Source organism: Halichoeres trimaculatus, unplaced genomic scaffold, assembly GCF_033239565.1.
Source record: "Halichoeres trimaculatus isolate MK-OKI-2021-1 unplaced genomic scaffold, fHalTri1.1 fHalTri1_scaffold_15, whole genome shotgun sequence".
Taxonomy (NCBI): domain Eukaryota; kingdom Metazoa; phylum Chordata; class Actinopteri; order Labriformes; family Labridae; genus Halichoeres; species Halichoeres trimaculatus.
Genome location: NW_027437193.1, coordinates 15,087,428 through 15,102,572, shown reverse-complemented (window position 1 = coordinate 15,102,572; position 15,145 = coordinate 15,087,428).

The following is a 15,145-nucleotide window of genomic DNA, read 5'->3' as shown; positions in this document are numbered from 1 at the left end:
CAGCCTCACCTGAGACTTTTGGCAGGATGTGTTGATGGAAAAGCATTTTGTGCTGGTGCTGTATAATCATACAGATGGTGTTTCTGCACAAGTCAGTGTTCACATAAATAAAGGTGTGGAAGTGCCTTCAAAGCAGAGCAGATAAAGGAACACCAAACGTGTTATATACTGTCTGCCAGTGAGGAAGCCTTCGTAGAAGTAGCGCAGGCACCTGCCTCAGTGCCTTGCGTCTTCTCCACCTGTGAAAATGTTGTTTTTCTTTCGAGGGAGTGAAGGTGCATATCTGCTCAGAAAGAGAAACATGTTGCTACTGTACCAAAACAAACAGGATAAATCTCACCAGCAGAGGCAGCGGTGCAGAGACAAGCCTGACAACAGCCGCAGGGCCCAGCAACTACTGCACTCTGCCTAATCAAGCAGCCTTTTGAAAATGTTGTCACTTTTATCCCAGGAAAGAGAGGAGGGTAAGAGAAGGGTTTTCAGGTTGCATGCAAAACAACAGCAAGACAAAAGGAGAATAAGATATCCCCTTGAAGTTTTTTTTTCTGTTGTTATCCTCCAGGTGATGTGCAAAGACTGTAGCAGAAGAAGAGTCGGCAAAGCAGAGCGTGTAGGAAGAAGTGGTGCACATTGTCTTGCAGAAAAATGGACTTGACTCATCTAAGCCAGGCTTTTTCCAAAGTTTGGGCGTCTGTTAGTTGCTCAAGGCTATATACAGTTCATGAGAGAAATGTACTGGTGTTGTTTTGTAACATTTCTTGATGGTGAGGGGTTTTATGGAAGGAAAATCCCATGGATTACTCTAATTTGTTGTAGCAAACTGGTCTAAGTAGTTGGATCAGGCAAATATGCGGAGGAGGAAATCAGTGGGTGGAATGGGTGGTGTTACACTTACAGGAAATATGAGGTACAGGCTTTACCTAGCTTTTCAAAGTTGAATGCCCCTTTATTCTTGTTATATTAAGATTTGGGGACATGACTATAATCATGAAACTGCAGATGTTTTGACTCACTGTTTGTGGCCTATTTTCTCATTTTGTCGGATAATGAAAAGCAAGACTGAGACTATCTCATACCGCTGTTATAGATGACTTACCGGCAGCCATAGATGAAGTAAAGTATGTGACTGAATGCACATTCTGGAGAAGAAAAGAGGTTGATCATCAGAGTTACATATGTCTGCAGATGCTTTGACTCTTTTGTCTCTCTCTTGCTGAAGGGGAATTTGCTTGAACCCCCTTTTAAGAACAGAAGAAGATATCCTGAAGTTAATGGAGTTCTTTATGAGAAACAATGAAATGGACTGAACACAAGGAGCTGGAATGTGCAATGGCTGGACAAAAGGAATAATTGGGAATAAGAGCTTACGACTCACATCAAGGTAGTCTGGTCCATCCACACACTGGTTACATTGTTGTGTTCAGTGAGGCCCTCACAGCCAAAACGTGCCTGCAGATATACTTACCGTGCTCAACGTGCAGTAAAATAAATGAACTTCATTAAAGAGAAGCCTCTGGATTCAAGGCTGTTCACGGAGAAACACGTTGTGAAAACAGGGAAGACAAAACACGCCGTCAAAATGCGCTTGTTGTGATGGGAAAGTGTTGATAAGGCCATTTCATTTTCAGCTTTTCCTGAAGCCAACACATTTTATTTAGCCTTCAAACTGCACAGCAAAGATTCAGCAGCCTGTGGTGTAGGTTTGTGTAAGTAAGACTTCCCCCTTTTACTCCCTTTGTTGCTTGCCTCTTGAAGGCAGATGTCGCTCTTATAGGGGAACTTGTCAAAAGTATAACAAATGAACACTTTAACCAATTGGCTGAGCACCTATGGATGAGCCGAGATATGGATTTGCCGTTCATTTGAGGCTCTCCGTCCCACAGCTGTCATCTCAGCCCTGCCATCTGATGGAGAACTGCGTTTGCTGTTCAAACAAAAGGCACTTATGGATTTTTTTAATCCATGATATGACAGCAGACCCAGTCCTTGCTGGTCTCTTTGCTCTGGCTGCAGTAAAGAACAAATGTTTACCCTAGACAGGATGAAGCTTTGTGAAGAACTGCTGGACAACAAAGCACATTTCAGGTTTAGAAATGGGAGCGTAGGAGGTGTTTGTCAATACACAGAGCATCATACGAAGTAGGTGGTGGCTGGTTTGTACCCTGTTTAACAAGTTTTAGTCTCCTATTGGATGAGATTGCAGTAAAATGTATTTTAACCACTTAAGCCCACTAAAAGAAATTTACATTAGCTAAAGTATACAGTACATCGCCACCTACATTTCTGTTTACAATTCCTTAAAGGTCCCATATCATGCTCCTTTTCTGCAGTTTAATATGGATCACTGATGTCTTCATGAAATTATAGTAACATGTTTTGGTCCAAAAAGCCAATAAATCAAGCACAGCAGCATTGTTTCCAGGCTCTCATAGCCCCTCTGTTCAGAACGCTCTGATTTAGTGGGCGGGACCTTCATATGTAAATGAGCCACCGCTGATACCGCCCCGCTCTTCCGCGTCACTGAGAGCAGTGCCAAGAGCTCAGAGTGAACAATGTTTAGAAAACAGCAAAGCTTGTTTACTGTAATATTACAGGGTAAAACAACAGGCTAACCGCAGCTAAAGTTAGCATTCTGAAGCTAACACAGAAACAGGGGGGACACTGAGGAAAAGCTCTTACATCTGCTCCACAGCACACAGCATTTAAAATACTCACATTTCCAGAGTCCAAGGTTTGTTGGCGGAGGGCTGGTAATGGGCCTGGATTCAGGACCAGTCTATTCGCTAGCCCTCTGTTGTACTGTCTAAAGTTGGAAAAGCAGTAGGCCGAAGTGACTGGCACACATGCACAGTTTTACTGAGTGTAGCTGGCACATTTCTTTGATAAATGACTCTAGTCACTTATTCTTGTCTTCTTCCGAGATGGGAAGCTTGTGCATGGAACTATGTGGCTGTTTACAGCCAAAAACAGAGCAGTGATGGCAATGATGGCTGCTGGAGCAGCGGCGGGAGAGGAGTGGGTGGGGAGGGGGTTTGGGGGTATCTGCTCCGGTGGTCCAATCCGGTCAGACTTGCTCCTGATTGTTCAAAAAAGGGAATTGCTGATGTCGGCAAATCCCCAAAATCCAAACAGCTCGTTTTAGGTCTGGATTTTACATTCACAAGCACTACTAAGTACAGGTTTTGTCATTGAATATCATATTTTGTGGGCTGGGAGGAAAGCCAAAGACCCACAAATTTCACTAAAAATACTTAATAAAGTGATTTTTGCACCTGGGGACCTTTAACTTCTCTTACTCTTACTCTTTGCCATGGCTGTTTAAATGAATGAAGCAACACAGGCTCACAGGCACACACAGATACACACTAAACAGCTGTTTTAGTGTGACATACAGTAACCCTCACGTATGGTTAAACTTGGTGCATATTTTCATCAGTGTAGATGACAATTTAACACTATACGACAGAATTTTCTATCATCTCTCTTGCTGTGCCTTTCTGCTGCTGATCCTCTGTAAGTGTCCTCAGATAACTTCCTCCATCCACTTCCTACTTGAAAGTTGTCAGGCCTAACTTTGTTAAAGTATCATCAGGAAGTTGAAAATGCTGCTATCTCTGGAATATTTTAACACCAGAAACACTTCTAGAAGTGTGTTAATGTTATGCGGAGTGGTTTAGCTGGAAAGTTATATGTAGATATAACCTTAAAGAGTGGGTAATGTGCTTTTTATAGGATTAATTCTGTCCCTCTGGTACACTTATAGTAACTTTGCATGATTTACAGCTCAAAAAAATCACTGCATTTACAACACTGAAGTTTAAAAAACCCTGATTTCAGACTACACTTTATCTTAGCTGCTGTCTCTTTAAGACTCCCTTCTTCACTAACCCTCTTTCCTCTGATTGGCCGACCCTCTAGGGGCCTTTTGGGGACAGAACTTGGTGTTTGAGGCCCCCCTTTCCTATGTGTGATGAACCAGTTAAAAGACACTTGTGCTATGACCTCATCATTTTAGCAAGTCACATGAAGAACGTAAGAAGATGTTTTGCTAATTTTGGAACAGACTTTTTTGAGCAGTTCACAGACAGATTCAGGGACTTCCACATCATTTAAGAAAGGAGCAATCTTAAAATCTAGAATAATACAAACATCCAGTATTGATACTTTATATCCGTGCAAAAAAAAGAAGGGGTATAATCCTCTGTCTTGCAAGCACTTTTTATCCTCCCAACTAAGGTGGTCAAATACATATTTGTTAACTTTATATGTCTTTGGTTCTTGAAACAATACCTTTTAAGTACAATCCTTTAGATCAAAGCAGAACTTTTTATGATCATAGTCAGGCGTCCATTCCTCTGAAGTATCTTCTTTTTAAACATGAGAAAATTATTAACCTTTCAGCCAGACAACAAAAATAATTATCTCCAGCTTAGAAAAGTATTTGTACAAGCCTCTTCTCTCTTGATCATGCAAAGCCACTGAAAGAGTTGTAAGAGGAGGCCCAAGTGCTGGAATCTTCTTTAAACATTAGTTCAGTTTCAGTTGATGAGAGACAACATCCTGTAAACTTTTTTAAAACTTTTTAAAAGATACAAAAAGTTCCCTCAAAGACATCTATTTTGTGTGGATTTATCAAACCCTTATGTGTTTGTCATACATCCACCTTCAAGGCAATCACACATTCATGAGAAAATAAAACATATATTCTCACTATCACTATACTGTGCTATTAAAGAACTGAATCAATTATGTTCCTCGGTCAGACCTTTATTCAGCCTCTCTCTGTCTATGTTTTTGTTCTTTCTGAAGAGGAGACTGCAGCGTGACAGCGGGAATGAGTGACCTTCTACTCTAATTTTTCCCCCCTCTGTCAGGCTAAGGGCCTCATAATTACTGGTCTTAACAGCCACAGCATTTCAATGATTCTCTTAGGAATAAAAAAAAACTCAAGGTTCAAGGTTAAGAATTCATTACAAATAATTACATTAAAGCCATTTCTTTGGAAAGTGCTCGCCTTGATTACATTAGAAAAGGGGAAATTTATGAGTGTATTTAAACAACTTGCTGAGGGTATGAATTTTGGGGGAATGTCAGGGTCAAAGAGTGTATTTCACTAGATTTAAATCTACAATTTATTCTATTTCTGGTCTGTAAATCTACATCAGTGTTGTGACAGACCAAACAACCACAACCAGTTCATTAAGACTTGACAGCTGAAGTCCACAGGTCACTTCTTGTCTCGGATTGACATGTCTTCTCAGTTAAACCAGCTCTCCATGAGCAGGGGGGCTATAGTCCTCATTGCATCGGCCATTATAGCCACATGTCTTTTCACTCTCTACTCTCTGTTTTTTCTATCATTCTATTTCTGTCTTATTCAATAAAAGGAAACATGTCTGAAAATGACTTGGAAAAAAAAAACAGAATGGCACTCAGCAAGGTTTATTACCCTCATTGAATAACAAATTGCTTTTTAGGCCATGTTCATGTCCTAATGAGAAAGATAAGTAATAAAGAGTCACATGAAACTAATAGAAAAAGGGTAATTTTATTGTAATTTGAATGGATCACTCTAACTGAAAAGAAACGGGAAACAAATTTCATTTGTTTATTTTTTCAATTAATATTTCTGGTATTTTACACCTTTATTCAGGGAGCAGAGGACAGTGGATAGCGCTAGAATTAAGGGTGATGATTGACATGAGGGGAAGAGGCTGCAGGTTAGATCTGAAACCAGGAAACCAGCTTGAGGCTTAGCATCAGGGTGCATGGGACCTAAACTACTAGGTCATACCAGGATCCCTAAATGTTGAATTATACAAGGTCAGATCAATCCTCCATTTAGTCAGTGTTGGATGGCAAATAGATCAGTTTTTTCAGATATGCTCTTTGTAACATGAATCCACCACTGAACAATTGACAGCAATGGCAGAGTAAAACATCCTCATGTCAAAATAGTGAAATCAGGCCCGCTGCATTTATGGACCAGTCCCCTGCTGGGACCTGCAAAGACATACTGTATCTGATCTCCAAGTGTAACCTTATTAACATGGCATTATTCAATGTGGAGTGTATGCAAAGTACCAGGAAGATGGACTGTGTGTTGTGGAATACCTGAAGCTGTCCCCTTGCCAGTAGACTGGATGCTCAGCAGCCCTTTGGTTTGTGCGTTTGAGACTCTGGCCAGGGCCGATGGCTTTGGGCAGGGGTGGCCAACCTGCTCGCGAGCCACATGTGGCTCTTTACCCTCTGGTGTGCGGCTCTTCGGTCCATCCATAAATATCTATAAATATAATGTTATGGGTAGTGGTGTGCCAATCAATCTAAAATATTTATAAATTGATGCCAATGTTGGGATCAGTATTGATCAATACTTGGATGATGAGCTTGATACTGAAGTTTCAGTTTCTCTTCTCTACATGTGCTTCACTGAATCGCTCATAGATAGATAGATAGATAGATAGATAGATAGATAGATAGATAGATAGATAGATAGATAGATAGATAGATAGATAGATAGATAGATAGATCGATCGATCGATCGATCGATAGATAGATAGATAGATTGAACTTTGTCTTTTCTGCAGTAATAACAGAAATTTGTCTTTGACATGGCTCCAAGTACAATTTTTAACACGCTTACAAACCCACTAAATCTTGCTTTGAAAATTGGAAATGTATTGATTTTCATTTTATGTCATTTTGTTTATGTAAGAGAGAAAGTGTTTTCGTAAGACCACACGTGTGATGTGGCTCTTTGTAGTACCACTGTCATTTTTGTGGCTCTTGGTCTCTGACTGGTTGGCCACCTCTGGCTTTGGGTTATGAGCTGTTTTGACAGAAGAGAAAGTTCCTGAAACCATGTATTCCTTTTGATCTGAAACCTGACTTTGAGGAAAGGACGTCATATTCCTCTCTCTGTTTAAGTCTTGAATTAAAACATATTAACACCACAAAATGAAAACGAGCAAGCTGCTCACCAACCTTCAGCAGTGTGTAAACAGAACAGAAGGCTAATCTACTTCACATTGCACCAGCACACCTCAGTGATGAAATATTTCACATACACACGCTGTTTTATAAGATAATTCTTGTAACCACTTCATCTCAGAAAACATTTGAACCAAATGCCTAATGTACTCCAGAGTTAAGTAAATCTTTGATATTGTTCATTACCTTTCATTTTCCTTCTTGTAACCTGTCCTTGTGCTAAACGGTAAAAAAAACTCCTTTAAACAGCTATTAGCCATCATTGCCAGTAAGTAATCCAAAGGAAACACTTCTGTTAAAATAACAGGGACTTTGAGAGAAAGGCTGACATGTGTAGACGTGTTTTCCAAATCTGGGGACTCAATGGAGGCCATGTTTATAGGTCCCAGCCTTTAGTCTCTGCAGTATCAATGCCTTCATCAGTACAGGCAGTCTGAAGGACAGACCGGTGAACCTTGTGGGCCTCTCCTCACAAATCCTTCAATCTCAGCATGCTTTCCAAACTCAAATCAAACAACGTTCAAATTTAGTCTCTCCACCCTCCAGCTCAAAGAGAGTTGACTTTTCTTCTTTCTCACAGAGGCAAAATGTGGAGTAACAAACTCGCCGTAAAAATAAAAATAAGGTTCGTGTGAGGAGATGAAAGAAAAACTTTGGAACATCTGGCAAGCAGGCGCTGGCAGGTTAAGGTAAACAGTGTTTCCTTTTATGGAAGTGCTCCTACCCTCCACAGAATCAGAGGTATGATGTGGAACACCTTCAAAGGAGGAAAGGGCCGGCACATCTTGTTTTAATTTATCCTCTCACCAGCAGACATGCTCTTTGGCCATAATATACTCCCGTGAAGAAGATACTCTGCATACGCTCTTACAACCTCACGTTAGTAGCGAGCTGTCCTTGGAGGTAGCACATTCTCAGACACAGAAGCACCAAATATGCATGTGGTACCATGCATGGTCAAACTCAGACACACTCAGACATTCAGATTTTCACAATCACACATTTTTCTGGTGACCTTCTGTGAAACCAGGGCAGGAATCCATTAATTAGTTCACAGCCAGCCCTGAAAAGTAGCTTCATGCCAGAGCTGCATGTCAGCCTGTACAACATCTGGCAGCTGGCATCTGGTGCCATACATCAAACTGGCTCCACCACGTTCCACGCCCCACATGCTCAATGTTAGCCTGATCAAACCACCGTCCAGAGCTAACATTTGCTTTACAGGGTGAAAGAGACTGTGAGGTACAAAGGCAGGACAGGGTCTTGTTCCTGTTTTTCAAAAGGTCAAACCAGTCCAAGGAGGGGAAATTCACTAATGTTTGATTAGGGATAAAAAGGGATAAACATTTCAAGGTAACTCCTATTTATTCTTTTGTTTGTGTTTTTATTCCACCGATCCCATTTTACTTCCCTGCCCTCACATCCCCAGCTGCTCCATGTGGCCTCCTTCTCGAAGCCTTTGATGTGACGAGCTGAAAATGTCACAAACCTACAAGCGCCCAAACCACTTAGAAAGCTCTAATGAACAGGATAAAAACACAACCCTGGAATCAATGAGCAGGCAGCAGCGAGCCTGTAGCAGTGACACTGATATCAGAGCAGGGTCTGCCCTCCATGCTAAAGCTGCCGGAGAAAAACAGACATCCTCTGTGATAATAGGTGGCAGGCTTTAGGCTGTTAGAATGGGTCACTCAGTGGCTCTTGCTGTTTCTTCTCCCTCACTCTTCACCCTATTTTTCTTTAATGCTAACCTTCAAGCAGAGCCTTGACGCTCGGAGTCTCCCCCCACCTCTGATAACAGTAACTACATTCCTCTCCGGTGAAACCACTGCTGGTTATATAGGGCATTGTTAGACTGCCAGTTTTCATGCTCGTAAAGCAGCCTCTTCTGAATACAGCCGCCTATCTGTCTGCTTTTGCTCTTTCATTATCATGTTTCATTGAGTTCTGACTTCCCCATTCGGTAATTAGAGAAAGACTTTTTACCTTAACCGCCTCTCCCTCTGTGCGTGGTGCCATAGTCAGCAGCGGAATATAATTGAATGATTTTGTGAGGGATCAATGAGATTAGGGATTGTGTTTATTCCTCTGTCGCTCTGGATTAGTGGTCCTTTTATATCTGCCTGGAGGAATAGCAGATACAGTCCACACTCCAAAACACAAACACACACATCATGGAGGAAAAAACAGAGAAATGTATTTAGAGGACAGGGAGACGCTAAGAACCTAACAGCGAGGTGTTGAGGCTGTAAATGAGCACAACAAGCAGCAGGGTGTTTGTGAATTCCTATAAATGATGTATTATCCTCCTGTGTAAAAGAGCATGTACCTGTTTTCTTATATGCATCCATAGATTTATATATGTAAGCGCTTTCATAGCCTGTTTTTATGTATCTTTGAACACATGCTTCACTCTTCCCTTTGGTTGCAGAGCAGCTTCAGATGAGATTGCTAAAGGGATTTTTTTTTCTCATGGTCTGTTCCAAAGTGGGGGATGGCTCAGACGTTTATAATGTAGGCAGAGCCCGCAGGCCTGCCTCTCCGCTGTTATACGAGTAAAAGGAGAGTTTGCTATTATTAACCTCACTCTGAATCCCGTCCTTCTACCAATCCAGCAGTAATCCTAATAATCCAAGCTTGCACTCCCATCCCTCTGTAATAAGTGCCAGATGCTGATAGTACAGATAAACAGCAAACCTGTGTCTTTATCCAAGAAAAACAAAGCGGAGGGGCCCGCTGGAATCCACACGCTGTGATGAAAGAATGTGAAAACAGTGGTACACATAAGCAAAGAAAATCTCTCATCTACCAGAGCGCCTCATGCTAAACCACTCCTCTGAACAGGTCCGTGTTTAAGTGGATCATAGAGACCATTTGGATAAATCTGTCTTGTTAACCAATTTTACTGTACTTAGAATTTCCTTTGCGCTGAATGAAATTTCCAAGAAGTCATAACTTTTTTAGACTAAGCCTGTCTTCATCACATTGGTTTACAACTAAAATCTGAGTGAATTTGCGATGAGTACCCTGCTGAAAAATTAATGTACTAAGTGTACTAAAATTTAGCATACCTTTGCATACTTAAAGCCACAATTATCATCAATATACTTTAAGTTTGTTTATGATTAGTACACTTACAGCATGCTATTTTGGAACAACTAATTTTGTACTTAGTATATTTTAATTGTGACTAAATTGTGATAAAGCTCAACTTAAAGTTTATTTAGTGAACTTTTATGTGCTAAAGTGGAACAACTTGTAGTATATTTTGTATACTTTAAGTATTCAACTTAATATGTACTAATATATGTTTATTCAGTTAAATTAAAGATTATTTTGGTTGTTTTTGAAATAAATACGAATTATTTTTAGTGCCTTAAAAATATATTAGCTTTGTACTTTTAGTATATTCCTACTGTGGTAATGATATGCTCAATGATACTATTGGCTTTTTCCAAATTCTAAAAGAGCATATTCAGAAGTTAATAATCAATATACTTTATCATTACTTTGCTATACTTTCTTCATTGCACATTCTTGCAAATGTATTACCAGTATACCACAGGCTGAAAGACGAGTATGTTTTCATTTAAATGCTATTGAACACTTTCCAAAACAATGTCAATGAGGTAAAAAGCTCAAATAACTACATAATTAATTCAAATATAACTTAAAATGCACTCCAACTAAATATTTGCTATAAAAATGTGTACTTTTTAAAATATGCTTTCAGTGTACGTTACAATGAAATTTTAAGCGTACATTTTAAAAATACCAAAAGTATATGTAAAAACAAATTTTAAAATAGTACACTTACACACAACACACTTGATTTTTACTTTAAGTATATTTTTGTGTAATATATTTCTATAGAGTGCATTATAGTGTAACTACTTTAAAGTGTGTTAAAAGTGTTGTCGTTAAAGAGTGATTTTAGTATACTTTGACTTTATTACTTTTATATATTAACTAAAAGTACAATTTGTGTAAATACATTTTCAACATACTTTTGAAAAAAGGAATATCATTGAAATACAATAAAGTACTTTTTTTTCACCAGGGTACAGAACCAAACCTGAAAATAATAAAGAAAATAGTCTGAATTACTTCATTGCAAATATAACACAAAAGTAACAGGCAAAATACTGGAATCTACTTACCCCTGTTGCTCCCCAGTCTCATGTTTACTGTCGTAACCATGGCATCAGCGCTGCACTGCACTTAATACAACTTCTCTGCTCTGACCACGCTGTTTCTGTGACCTTAACAGAAAGCTCTGTTTGGTTTGTGACTTTTTCAAAGGCCAATGAGGAAATCAAATTCTGAAAATTGTCAGTGTGTCTGTTCATGTAGATTCTCACTCATCCAGGTCATGGTTATTCTGCAACCTGGAAAAAAAAACAAAGCAACTGGACTGTGCAGAGCTGGGAACTGATGAAGCTTTTCTGTTTTGTTTTGCTTTTTGCCAGTCTCAGAATATCAGTGTACCATTGAAATGGCCATGGAAGAGAAATACTCTCTGAAGTTTTCTTTGCAGGTAACCTTAAACCAGGTAAAACAATTTGGTGACTCACACTTAAAAGATATAATCATAATGAAAATGTCAAAGAGGTTTAGCAGAAGAGTTTTGGTACAGATGAAAGACTTTTTCCAAGGCTTATAATTTAACTGAGGAACTATCTGTATTTAGAAAAGAATCAAATGAAGTCTGGCTGGCTTGAAAAGATCTCAAAAAATGAAACAAATGCTTCTAATATGAGAGACACAACACACTTCAAAGCAGCAACTTCAATCTAAAAAAATATGAAGCCCATGTAGAAGAGATATAAACTGCAGTTCTTTGAGAGTCTCCACCAAGAACCACACACACCAAGCCAAAACAGCTGATTTTTACAGCTCCACTAAACACTTCACAGTCTGGGTCTGAAACTTATCAGCATCAGAAACAAACATGTGACTTCACAGACACCACTCTCTGATTAAATGTGACTTTTGATTTATCAAAAATTGTGGTTGTTGGGATAAAAACTGCTCGCTGCTTGGCTACTACTGATTGTTGTATGTTTTTAAAGACATCTTGTAAACTCTTGTTACTGCCTGTAATCAGCAAATTGGTCCTTAATTTCTGTCCTTCATCAGAGCTGTTCCCCAACACAAGATTTCTCATGATAAATATTGAACACGTGTAATAGCTTTCATTTCAAATCATTACAACCACTATTAGTGAAATCACTGTCAGCATGCTGAGAGCACAGGAAAACCTGGCAAGATCATATCCTAGTGTTAAACCCTGCTTGAGGACACTTGTTTGAAATATATTCAGGGTTCCTGCAGGTCCTTAAAAAGTCTTAAAATGTCTTAAGTTAAAATCCAGCTAATTAAGGTCCTTAAATTGTCTTAAATTTACTGTAAATTTGCTGTAGGTATTAAATTTCCGGATGGTGTGTTTTATGCCGATGACAAAGCACTATGACCTGCCGTAAAACTTCTAATGGTGTGTATTTGTTGCGATTTGTTTCACTAATTGAATTTCAGTAAATAGGAGAGTTAGTGATTAATATACCTTATACGGTACAACGGTGACGTCAGTGATGTAAGGGACATACCGTCAGCATCAGTCTGCGTGACTAATGCCATTTGTGGTTGTGATTTTTTAAGTGTTGGTTGGCTCCCGCTGAAAATAGCAACAGCGCCATGTGCAAATTATCCAAGAAAGTGTTTTCACTGGGGACTATGGGTGTCAAAGCCGTCGAGTTACACATGAAGGTAGAAAAACACCAGCAGTATGTGGCGGCAGCTAACGGGACAAGGCTAATTCCTGCGTTGATTACAGCAACACGACCTAACGTTTGCTCCGACGCCACCTCTCTGTTGGCTCAAACAAGTTTCGTTTCACTGCCGGAAACCCAAAAGCAGAAGTAATGTGAGTTCTCCATACGGTTGTGAGGCACAACTCTTTCAAATCTAATGAAGACATCGGTAGCGTCTTTGCTGCCATGTTCTGCCATGCTTTCCAAGTCATTTACCGTATTTTCCGCACTATAAGGCGCTTCCGAGTATAAGGTGCACCTTGAAAACTGTTTTCATATATAGGTCACACCGCATTATAAGGCGCATAGAATAGACGCTACAGTAGTGGCTGGGGTTGCGTTATGCATCCACTAGATGGAGCTGTGCCAAAGGGAATGTCAACAAAACAGTCAATAAGTCAGTCAAACTCAGGCTACGTCCACACGGAGCCGCACATTTTCCTATCCAACAATTCTCTGTGCCATTAAAAAAAAAAAGTGAGCTGTAAAGACGCAGCCATGTCTGCCGTCCACAAAAGCCGTTTTCAGAGATCAGTTCACATGCCAGAGCTTTGGGGGGCGCTGTATTGCTCTAACAATAAACAAGAGAAGAAGCCCGGGCCAGCCTGTGAGCTAACGTTAGCACTTACCAAAATTCTTTTTTACCAGTTCTTACCACTTTGGCGTTGCCCCCTGACTACGGTAGCCATGATTAATCAATATTAATCCATATATAAGGCACATCAGGTTATAAGGTGCACTGTTGGCTTTTTGAGAAAATTGAAGGCTTTTCGGTGCGCCTTGTGCGGAAAACACGGTACCTGTAGTGAAAATAAAACCACATATATAGCTATGTATTGTATGTTGGCTCTATTCTGCATCACAATTGAAAAAAATGGTGGAAAAAACCCCGCCAACTTGAGTTGTGATTGTATTTACAGCAAATAAATTGACCTTTTTTGTCGACAGTGCAAAATTTTGGGGTCTTAAATCTTATTTGTTTTGGTCTTAAAAATGTCTTAAAAAGCATTAAATTTGACTTTCCAAATAGTACAAGAACCCTGCTATTTAAAAGCAACAGAGAGAAAAAGAAACAGTGAAATACAGATGATAATGAGCACAAGATTTGGGATGATTCATATTTTTGTTGGCTGCTGCATCAACGCCCAAAACCCTCATGGTCTTAGTGAAAGCTTTGCATTGAATAAACAGTGAGGCTGCTCAGACTGATCTCTTTGGAGGTTTCCAGGCTTCACAGACGATTCCTCTATCCCACTGAAACAGAACAGTGATGTTTATAGCTCAACGTGATTACCAAAAGTTAAAATATAATACAGGGGCTCTGTCTGCTTACCTGTGTGGAGTCAGTGTATCATGTATAATCACAAGCACATTTTGATGCCCAGATGAAGAGAGAAGATGCTTAACTACCAAGGCTCAGTCATTCTTCCCTGGTGAATGTAGATAGCAGCTGGAAATAAAGAGTGGAATGTGGTGATCGGTACTATTACAAATGATCTACAACCAAGTGATGGCACATGAGTCACCGGCTAATTAGAACTCATTCTCTGAACTAACACTTAAACCAAGCACCTGAATGGATTCCTGAATTCCTTCTTTTGTCATTCCTCACTGCGGTTCGTTTTCATTGGTGGGGTGACTCTGCCTGACCCAGTTGCTGGAATGCTTTGTTTCCTTTTTCCTTTTAGCTGAAGAATATGCTAGCCTTGACTAATACTCTGGTACAATACCTTGCCTTGAAGGCTTTTTATATGTTCCCTGCTCAGAAACTATTAATTTTTTTTAAGTTATCTGTGAGAAATAGTGACAGCAGTTTCATCCTTTTATGAATCCAAGGTTCAGCTCTGCTTAGGCAGAAATGGGAATGTTTTCCAAACAGGAGAAAGAAAAGAAAAATATGGCGCTCTGTGTAATAACATACAAACAAACAAACAAACAACAACAAGAAAATGTGTATTTTACCTGAGGTTCTGACAGTATGGATTTTTCTTCTTTGCTTTGCTTTGGAAAAGCTTCACTTTAGTTTGGCTGAATTCTTACACCTAACTCCCATCAGCTGTCTTTAGTTTTAATGTTTTCATAATTTGTTTACCCCTCGATCTTTATTTCGAGGGGTGAAAAAAGACTATAGACTATATGTATCGTCTATATATAGTATATAGTCATATACTGTAAGAATCAGCTGCCTGGTCTGACTGACGGTTATTAAACCACTCAGTACGTCCAACAAAGTTCATACCTCAATCAGGAAGTCATAGTGAGGGATCTGGTCTTGTCTGTGTACACATGCAGAAACAGAATCTGACTTTTGGCTTGGAACATTTTACTCCACTTCATGAGTCAGC